Source organism: Apodemus sylvaticus, chromosome 7 (genome assembly GCF_947179515.1).
Source record: "Apodemus sylvaticus chromosome 7, mApoSyl1.1, whole genome shotgun sequence".
NCBI classification, from domain to species: Eukaryota; Metazoa; Chordata; class Mammalia; order Rodentia; family Muridae; genus Apodemus; species Apodemus sylvaticus.
In genome coordinates, this window is record NC_067478.1 from 33,099,253 (window position 1) to 33,110,484 (window position 11,232).

The following is an 11,232-nucleotide window of genomic DNA, read 5'->3' on the forward strand; positions in this document are numbered from 1 at the left end:
CCTGCGGGGTTATTACCATGCCAGATTTTAAACTATAGAACAAAGTTCTAATAATAATAAAATCATCATGGTACTGGCACAAAAACAGACTTGCAGATCAGTGGAAAACACAGAATAACCAAACAAGAGTGAACATAATAGCAATCATCTAATATTGGTGAAGATGCCAAAAATAAACATCAGAAAAGACAGTATCTTTAACAATGATGCTGGCACAATTCAATGTCCACATTTTGAAGAATGCTATCAAGTCTCTATCTACCAACCAAGTATATGCCCCAACCAAATGGATCAAAGATAGCAGTATGAACAACACAGTGCATTTCCTATGCAAGGGTCTTCATCTGACTTTTCTAGGTAAACAATGGAAGTGCAGTTCCAACTTTTAAGGACAGTGAATCTTACCTGTGCACTGCCCTAGCCAATACAGAAACATTGAAGTGCTCACACCCTATGGAGTCATAAAAATGCTCATTACAGTGGAAGCATTTATACTTGTGTAAAGCATCCTATTGTGGAATCAAAGTCGTCCCTATTTATCTCTGTTTAAGAAACCAGTTGGAATAATCCCAAGTAGACTTTATCTGATACTTTTAAAAGTTTTTTTTTGTACTTTCTCACAACTAGTAAAATTAGCCTTTTTTTTTTTAAAGAAAACAGTCAGAAAGAGCTTTTAGAGGAATCTTGTTCCTGGAAAGATAGAGAGATCAGAGAGTAGTGTTAGGCAGAAACAAGTTCAGCAGCTTCTAGAACGATTATGCCTAAGTACACCATCTGACATTCAGAATACATTCTTTATATGCTATTAGATGTAATTATAACTATTTCTCTAAAAGTTCATGATTCATAGATCCATTCCTTTGATTTGTAAGGGGGATTTCAGGGAATTGAAATTATTGTCTAATAAAGTAAGAGGAAGCCGGGCACTGGTGGCACACACCTTTAATCCCAGCATTTGGGAGGCAGAGGCAGGCAGATTTCTGAGTTCGAGGCCAGCCTGGTCTACAGAGTTGAGTTCCAGGACAGCCAGGGCTACACAGAGAAACCCTGTCTTGAAAAACCAAAAAAAAAAAAAAAAAAAAAAAAAAAAAGAAAGAAAGAAAGAAAGAAAGAAAGAAAGAAAGAAAGAAAGAAAGAAAGAAAGAAAGAAAGAAAGAAAAAGTAAGTGGAAGAAAATAACAGCTCCAAAGACCACAGACCTACAAATTTGATGTTTTTGTCATTTGCAGTATTTCTGGTCATGAACTATACTTTTCTGTACCAGGTCAAGGTTTTATATACCCTTATATCTAAGATGTCAATGGCTATTGTACTTGGCTTGTCATGAAAATACACACACATGCACACAAATACAGACACATATATACATATACATATATACACACATTTTATATATATACATATATGTCTCTCTCTCTCTATATATATATATATATATATATATATATATTTCTTCATTTGGATTTTTCTCTGACAAAAATTTTATATGTATATGTGTTATTTTACCTATTTTCAAAAGTCCAGAGAAACCCTGGCAAGAAAGAAATATCAGCAAAACTAATATATATTATCAAAAACATTGTAAGGATTGAAAAAAAGTAAAGTCAAACTGACGTTTCCTCTCGTGAGGACATCCCAGCTTCCATCCCAGTTCTAGCTTCATTGCAAGTGGCGGAGTCGGCCTCGGGTTTCTTGCTGATGACAGAGAGCACATATTGCGTTCTCCCCATTGTTCCCAGTGACCTTGTTCATGTGAAGCAGGCAGGATATTCAACTTGACAGGCCTCTTTCCTTGTGGGTGAAGGAGGGAGCAGGGCCCTTGTCAGCTTGAATCAGGAGCCTACTCTGGGCAGAACTGAGAGGGCAGACGTGGGGTGGGGGGGTAGGTGCCACGTGCATGCCTTCTCTGCCTTTCCATGTGGGCTTCTGTTCCTGCCTCCAAAAGAACCTAACCAGCTTCAGCTTTCCTGCCACGAGCGGCTGTTTCATGGTTTAGCTGATTAACTTATTTCTGACAATAAATCTCCTCTTCATTCAATTTCTAAAAATTTACTTTTACTTTTTTTTTCCTATATGGACATTTTTAAAAAAGAACTGCAACTGAGACTCTCCAATTACAAATTCTCAGGGTTTTAACATTTTAAAAACACATTTCTAAGGCTGAAAAGGCAGTTTTGGTGTGTATATTAAATTTATCAAAGAAAAGTGAAAATCTGGTATATGTTGTTTTAATAGGTTAGAATTGTTATTTTTTTAAACCAAGCTTTAAAAGAAAAACAAATAGGGTTAGTAGAAGAAGTTTGGAGATTCTGGTAATGTACTGAAGGGAAAATGCATTTTATTATTTTATTCTTAATAAAGGCTTAATTAAAAACTCAATCTTCAATCTTAAAATTCTCTCTTTAGTTTCTTTATGGGATTAAAAAAGACCTACCTACATTGTTGAAGCACTTTAATAAATACATGAGACATCTGGCTTTTTTATATTTTTTATAGTATTAAGATCAATAACTCTGACTGTATTTTAACTTTTGCATTTTGTTTCTTAATGAGAGATCAGCAAAGAATTTTGGGAATATGCATATTTGAATTTTTTAATGGCAGCAAATACCACCACTAGAGATATGTAATTTAATTATAAAGTTTTGTGATGTAGATGTTTTTAAAATAACTATTCTTATTTTATGTGTATTGGTGTCTTGCCAGCACATACATGGATGTAAGGGTGTCAGATCTTGGAGTTACAGACAATAGTGAGCCACCATTTTGGAGACTAGGAATTGAATCTGGGTCCTCTGGGAGAGTTTGGTGCTCTTAACTGCTGAACCATTTCTCCAGCCCTCACTGAGGTTGACCCTGAACTTGCCAGTTATAGTAAGAGTATAGACAGCGAAAGGGAAATAAAAGAGTATGGCTGATAATTTTAAATTTGGTCAAAACAGTTATTCTAGCCTGTCAGTCATTCCTTTCAGTAATGCTTTAGGTCAAAAATAATGCATGTAATACCTTACATAAAACTCAATCTTCTGTCTGGTTATCTAATTATTAGATGAAGCTTTCACACACCTTTGCATGTTCTTAAGTGAAGTTTAGATTTTAGATTGCATTATAAATTCCTGCCAAGAAATACATACAAAAATATTGTTCATTAAAACTATGGGTCATACTATTGTTCATTCTTCACTCTCTCTATCATAATTGCATCCTGCTGGCTCCCTTAACCATAAAGTTGATAAGGCAGTGTTATCATTATCCTGTAACTAGAGTTGCTCTATTTTAGAATCAGCTCTTATCTCCTGGGACACATCTATGAATTACTCAAGTGTGTTAAATCATTATTGTAATTATTCACTGATACATCTTGAATATTTCCTAGCTTGAATAGTTCATGATAGGACCCAGTACTGTTATGTATATTTTTTTAATTACAGACACAGTTTCTGCTCTAAAAGATTGTGTAATCTAGTGCCAGTAATAGAAACCAGGTCTGAGGATGGCGGCTATTTGGAAGTGGACTGAAATGCATATATGCACACAATTTACCATTTAAAATTAGAACATTGTAGCATTTGGTATAGACCTGAGTTTTATCAATGGTTGAAAGCCCGAAAAATCAAGTATAAATGAGACTCTAAAGAAAATTGTAGAGGGCGGGAAGCTGTAGTTACCAGGGTAGTGCAGATTTACCAAGCTGTAAAACCATAATGTGAATATAGATTATGAACTATTCAGAGATCTGGAGATAAGCCTCTGTTTCCAGTGATGATGTAGTCATGCCAAGTATTGATTGTGTCAAAAAAGGCTCTGCCAGTACCTGATAAATATAGAGGGGGATGCTCTTAGTCAACCATTGAACTGAGCACAGGGTCCCCAATGGAGGAGCTAGAGAAAGGACCCAAGGAGCTGAAGGGGTTTGCAGCCCCATATGAACACCAATATGAACCAACCAGTACCCCCAGAGCTCTCAGGGACTAAACCACCAATCAAAAAGTATACATGGAGGGACCCACAACTCCAACTTTATATGTAGCAGAGGATGACCTTGTCAGACATCAATGAGAGGAGAGGATGCTGGACCTGTGAAGTCTCATTACCTTAGTGTAGAGGAATGCCAGGACAGGGAAGTGGGAGTGGGTGGGTAAGTGAGCAGGGGGAGGGGGATGGAATATGGGGTTTTCAATAGGGGAAAAGAGTAAATGGGATAACATTTGAAGTGTAAATAAAGAAATTGTCTAATAAAAAAATTAAAGGTAGTACTTAAACACTGTGTTGGTCACCAAGTCAAGAGTATATAGTTTGAAGGCTTGATTCTCCCTTCTGAGGTTGCTTTACTCAGTATTTGAAAAGAAACCTTTGGCTAATTCCTTTGTCTCCATGATCTCACTTCAGTGGCCACATACTGCTCATGCTGGGTGGCAAATACTTCCTGCTCACTGAGATCTTAAGGATGCCCCACATCACAAAGTGCAGACAAAAGTGACTGCCTGACAGGTAGCATTGGGAAAATGCAAGAAAATCACTGAAATCTCATTTCTCAATTCAATGAATAGGTTTTCTAAACGTGAAAGATACTAATATAAAGCCAAACACATATTTTTAACAGTAACATTAAATATACTTTGGTTATTTAAGTATAACATATATCTATGTATTAGAATAAAATGGAAAATATGAAAATAGTTAAGATGGCATGTGAATTCATTCCAGTAGATAGTAAAACTTTTTTTTCTAAAGGAAACTCAAGTCACCCATGGGACACTATCCTTTAGACTAACCTGTATGGTATACTGTGTGGTATATGTAATTATTGTAATTATTTTCTTAATGATGCCATTGCATGTAGTAGAATACTGTTTGGTAGACTTCCCTTAGTTTCCTGGCAATAAACCAAACCTGTCATGGAGAAGAGGAAGGCAATTCCAATTTCATATATACAAACTCACATTGAAATAACAGAAAACACATGTGATACAGCTGCATGGCCTTGCCAACTAGAAAATGCTTACACGTATTTTATGCCTGTAACATGATATGGCTTATTAAGGGGATAATCTAACATGAGAAAGATGACCAGATTTCTTTGATGTAAATGGATAATAAAAATAATATAGTTTGGGTATTTACGATTTGTGAAAGTTATACAATCATAATTCCACAGTATTGCTTTAATAGATACTAAGAAAAACTACATACCGTGGTTACTCTCCTTGCATAGCATGCATGATACATTGCAGCCAACTATAGTATTAAATCACATTTTATAGACATTTATTGCACATATTTAATATTTCATATAAAATCCTCATATTCTTTTCTGAAGAGCTTGCCCCATGTTTTCTGGATGCTGCCGTACCATTGCCAGGCTAGTATGAAATACGTAATATTAATACAAGTCAAATCGTGGTCAATACCACATAGTGTTTTTTAGATGAAGAAAAGAATAAAATGGAGTTAAAATATAATAAATGGCTACATTCTGAGATTAATGAAGAAACAACACTGTTTATTATATAAGAAAGGGATTTTCCCTTAGGGAAAAGAAAATACAACATAACTCGATTGATGTCTTTGAAGCTAAAAAAAAATTCTCTGCTAAAGAGACTGGAGAAAATTTCATTGTAAATGCATCAGCAATTAGTATATAGAGAGATGGATAGCAGGGAGGAAACTAATCCAACATTATTACACTGCATAAGCAAAGAGCAGATTGTTGTGATATTTTGTGTCCACAGTCAGAAAATAGAGTCTAAAATTGATGCTCAGCAGGCTTTCACCCTTTCCCTGATTCCATTTCCACCCATCCTGCTACCCAGCCCTACGGGATGGTGCCCTCCACACTCAGGATGGATTTTCTCTCCTCAGTTAAGCCTCTATAAAAACACCTGACAGGCATACACACACACACACACACATACACACACATATACACACACACACACATACACACACCTCCTCAGTTAACCCTTTATAAAACACCCTCACAGGCATATATAAACACACACATACACACACACACACACACACCTCCTCAGTTAACCCTTTATAAAACACCCTCACAGGCATATATAAACACACACACACACACACACACACACACCTCCTCAGTTAAGCCTCTATAAAAATACCCTCACAGGTATATATATAAATACACACACACACACACACACACACACCTCCTTTGTTAAGCCTCTATAAAAACACCCTCACAGGTATATATAAACACACACACACACACACACACACACATACACACACCTCCTCAGTAAAGTCTCTATAAAAACACCCTCACAGGTATATATAAACACACACACACACACACACACACCTCCTTAGTTAAGCCTCTATAAAAACACCCTCACAGGTATATATAAACACACACACACACACACACACACACCTCCTCAGTTAAGCCTCTATTAAAACACCCTCACAGGCATATATAAAAACACACATACACACACACACACACACACACACACACCTCCTCAGTTAAACCTCTATAAAAATACCCTCACAGGTATATATATAAATACACACACACACACACACATACACACACACCATCTCTAGATAGTTAATGCATTCCCTAATGATTTCCCCTTTGACCACTGGTTGTTTAAAACTATGTTTTTCAATTTCCACATTTAAAGATTTTCTAATTCCCTCATTTTTATGCTCCCAAGCTTCAATGACAATCAGAAAAATATTTTGTAATACTTAAATTTTACTACGGTTTTCAAGATTGTTAGTCTGTGTCATGCAGTCCAGTTTAGAAAAACATATGTCTACTTTAGAGGAAGGTGTACTCTGCTGTTGTTGGGTAAAGTGTTTTGTAAATTTCTGCATTTATAAATGCAGAAATGTGTGTGTGTGTGTGTGTGTGTGTGTGTGTGTGTACATATATGGCTTTTCAAGCCCCCTATTTCTTGTGTCACCTGGTTTGAGTCTGGTAACAAATCATTGTCATTATGTTTGTAATATTTGTTTGACTTTCTTCCTACAATTCCTTGTTCATAAGCATATTATTTATTATTTGGAAGAGGATTCTATTTATGTAGATTGTTACAAAAGTAAGAAAATGACTTAGCTGTAGGCTGTCAATCCAATTTCTTCTATTCAAAGCTTTGTGACTGGTCCACTGTCATATTCATCATTTGGCTAAGGCTTTAACTTCATTTCACTGAAATAAGAGTTTAGACCTCTGAGATCCCCACAGCGAGTCCTGATGCCAGAGAAGTCAGTGAATGACTGAGATGTAAAACGGCCCTGGTTCTTAGCAGACAAGCCATCAATTAGGCCTGCCCTACTGTAGTCTCCCATCCTGTTCTGTGCAGCAACAGCTTCTGTAGGCAGAGTGCAAGCACTGGACACTGTTTCTATAAAGTTCATAGGTTTGTTCCATTGGGTCATAAATAAAATAATTTTATCCTCTCCAGAAGCAAAGGGGAAGGGGAGGGGTGAAGAACTCATGGAGTGAAGACCAGGAATGAGTGCAACATTTAGAATGTTAATAAATAAAATAATTAATAAAAAGAATAAAATAAAAATTAAAATGGAAAAACTAAATCTGAAGAAGGAAAAGGAAATGAATAATACCATTCAAGAATGGGGGAGAACCTAATCTAAATGAAATAAAACTAACTCTAAAAACAGAAATTGAAAAATAGACATAATTAAAGCTTCACAAAGACTTTAAATATTAGCCATTAAAACAATGGTTCTTAACCTATTAGTTGTGATCCCTAAGAATATCAACAACCCTTTCACAGGGGTCTTCTAAGACCATCAGAAAACACAGATAGTCATGTTACAATTCATAACAGTAGCAAAATTGCTGTTATGAAGTAGTAATGAAAATAATTTTATGGTGAGGTGTCACAACGGCGTGAGGAATTGTATTAAAGGGTCGAAGCGTTAGGAAGTTGAGAACCACTGCATTAAAACATTTCAACAACTGAATTGAATGAGCAAAACTGAAAATAATGAAAACCTTGAAATTAAAACATAATTGTTCTATCTTCACTGTAAGGAGGGGCTCAGAGAATAGCAGTAGTTCTCTCTCAGTGGTCCCTGGCCTGGGGCATGCATACCTTCCAGGACTTTTAGAAATACAGATTATTTTGTGATGTTTATATTTTATTATAATAATCTCTTAGGTTGCTTCTAGACCGATATCTTATTTCCTTTAAAAGTCAACTGGAAAGTAGAAATCATGCCCATGTACTTTGTCTTCTGAATAGTGTATATACGATGCATGGCACGGCTGGGATATGAGTGGCACGGTATGGGGATCAAAGTGCAACTTTGAAGCATTAGTTTTTCTCTTGCTCAAGGGCTTATGGATATTTTAGGTTCTCAGGTCTGTAAAGCGGGTACACTTACCTACTGAGCCATTTCACTGCCTACACTTTGTCTTCAGTAAGTTCTCACTAATTTAGGTACCACTAAGAGAGAATACACTGCAGATAATTAAAATATTGCACAACTATTTTTCAATTAATTTATTTATTCAATTTATTTATCCGAATCACAGACTCCCCCTCTTCCGAGACCCTCCTCATACAGCCCTTTCCCACAGCTCCCTTCTATTCTCTTCTGAGAAGGCAGAGGCTCCCAATGGGTACCAACCCACCATGGCACATCAAGTCTTGGCAGAATTAGGCACATTCCCTCCCTCTGAGGACATACAAGCCAATTCAGTTTGGGGAATGGAACCCACAGGCAGGCAACAGAGTCAGGCCCCTGCTCCAGTTGCTGGGAGACCTACATGAAGACCAGGCTACACATCAGCTACATATGTGTAAGAGGCCTAGGTGCAGCCTATGTATGCTCTCTGGTTGGTAGTTCAGTCTCTGGGAGTCCCTAAACATCCAGGTTAGGTGACTCTGTTGTCTTCCTATGGAGTCCTGATCTCCTCGAGGTGCCTCAGTCCTTCTGACAGCTTTTCCATAAGACTCTCCGAGCTCCATCTTATGTCTGTCTGTGGATCTCTGCATCTGTTTCAGTCAGCTGCTAGGTGGAGTCACTCAGAGGACAGTTAAGCTCCTGTCTGCACGCATAACAGTTAATAGTGTCAGAGATTAGTTCTTGCCTATGAGGTGGGTCTCAAGTAGGGACCATTCAAGTTGGTTGGCCATTCACTTGAGTAATTATTTTTATTACTTCAAATATATTTTATTCTACCTTATTTGTCAAAAATAAGGTTCCTAAGGCCCAACATAAACTTACTATACAGGTAACTTTGCTAAAGAAGCCAGCAGTTTGTTTTTATTAAGCATTTCAGTTGAATTTGATAAATGTGACTCTTGGTTAAAAATGGAAATCACTCATGAAATTTTCAGAACCATCAGTGCCTGGCTCCTCTTCCATAAAGCAGTTCCTTAAGGTACTTGGGATGTTTAAGAGTTTGCAAAGCAACCAGGAAGTTCTAATGTGCATCTTAAGTTGAGGATTAAAAATCTTTACCTATTAGGCACAGGGCTATTTCACCCCTCTGAAGAACTGGACAAAGCAGTAGCTTCAAAATGTCTGCTTGATGGAATTATCTGGAAGGTCCCTCATGAGTGAACAATAAGTACAACATCTTCAGAGTTTATAATTTAATAGTTCTGGGTTATATCTCAGCCTTCAAAAAAACTGACAAGGTCAGGTGAGTCCAATGTGCAGATAAATGACTGTACATAAAAATTTTTATGAGATTTATGAATGATAATCAGAGATATGCATATAACTAAAGGGATATTTAGCTGCTTCCTAATACCTCTAAAAGGTAGAGACTTTGAAACATGTGCGTAGTTCAAGGAATGGTAAAGAGAACAATACATATTAAACTTGGTGTCAGCTGGGAGGTGGTGGCGTACATCTTTAATCCCAGCACTTAGGAGGCAGAGGCAGGTTGATTTCTGAGTTTGAGGCCAGAGCCTGGTCTACAGAGTGAGTTCAAGGACAGCCAGGGCTACACAGAGAAACCCTGTCTCGAAAAGAAAAAAACAAAAGCAAAACCAAAACAGAACAAAACAAAGATTTGGTGTCATGGAGAGTCCTTTGGGAGATTATAACATTTTGGTACTTAACATATTCTGCCCCACAACATATATTATATTTAACATGTCTATGAGTAATAGAAGTATCATTTCTTAAATAAAATCATGATATTGCCGTACAATTAAGAGTTGAGCATTACTTGAGGCTTTTCAGAAGTTTCAAAATGGAGTATAAGGATGAGAACCATAGGCAGGAATGTATTCTAACTCCAGATGACAAGGACATTTTCTTCATTATAGCTTTCTCATATGTTTGGGGAGCTGAGCCAACCCTACGTACTCGGTAGGGAATTATACTCTCATCTGCAACACTAATGACGATGACATCAGCTCATACCACAGACTACACTGCAGAGAGACACAGGATTTTTACTTTGTAGGTATCTAGTGTTCTGGTTGTAAACAGCTTAGCATTTGGTCACTGGATACCACTGTACCATTACCAAACCACCTTTAGCAGTATGTACTTATTAATAATATAGAAATCGGGCATAATTCATAATGTCGCAGTAAGCCTTCTGCAATAATATATGCGCTAGTATGCCCTCAGTTACCAATATCTGGAGATACTTTGGTGTCATAACTGCAGCATGGCTGAAATCTTCCATCACTCTCTAAGAGGTAAGGACCATAACTGAGTCAAAATATACTAAGATGCATAGGACAGCTGAAATAAGTTAGTTACAAATCTATAGATGATACATTAAACAATCATTTTCATCACGTAAGAAAGTTAAATGTGCCGTTCAAAACTGGATTTTAAGCCAAATCAACCACTCAATAGCATGTTTATAGTTAAATTGATTTATATGTGGTATTTCTGGCCTTCCTTGTAATTTCTTCTTCCCTCATCATCATCACTATTATTATTATTATTATTATTATTATTATTATTATTATGTAATATATAGTTCTTTGTATTGGAGAAAAATCCTTATTTCCAATGACCATAATTTCTAAAGATAAGGGGTAAAAATAAATAGAGGGGTGGTAGAATGGTTAAGCTTGCAGAAACACTTGTGCAATACTCTGATTCCAATTCTGAGAACCCACTGTGGGGAAACACAACTGCTGACAATTGTCTTCTTATCTCTATGGTGTCAGATATGCATCCCTTCTGTTCTCTCTCTCTCTCTCTCTTTCTCTCTCTCTCTCTCTCTCTCTCTTTCATGTGTGTGTGTCTGTGTGT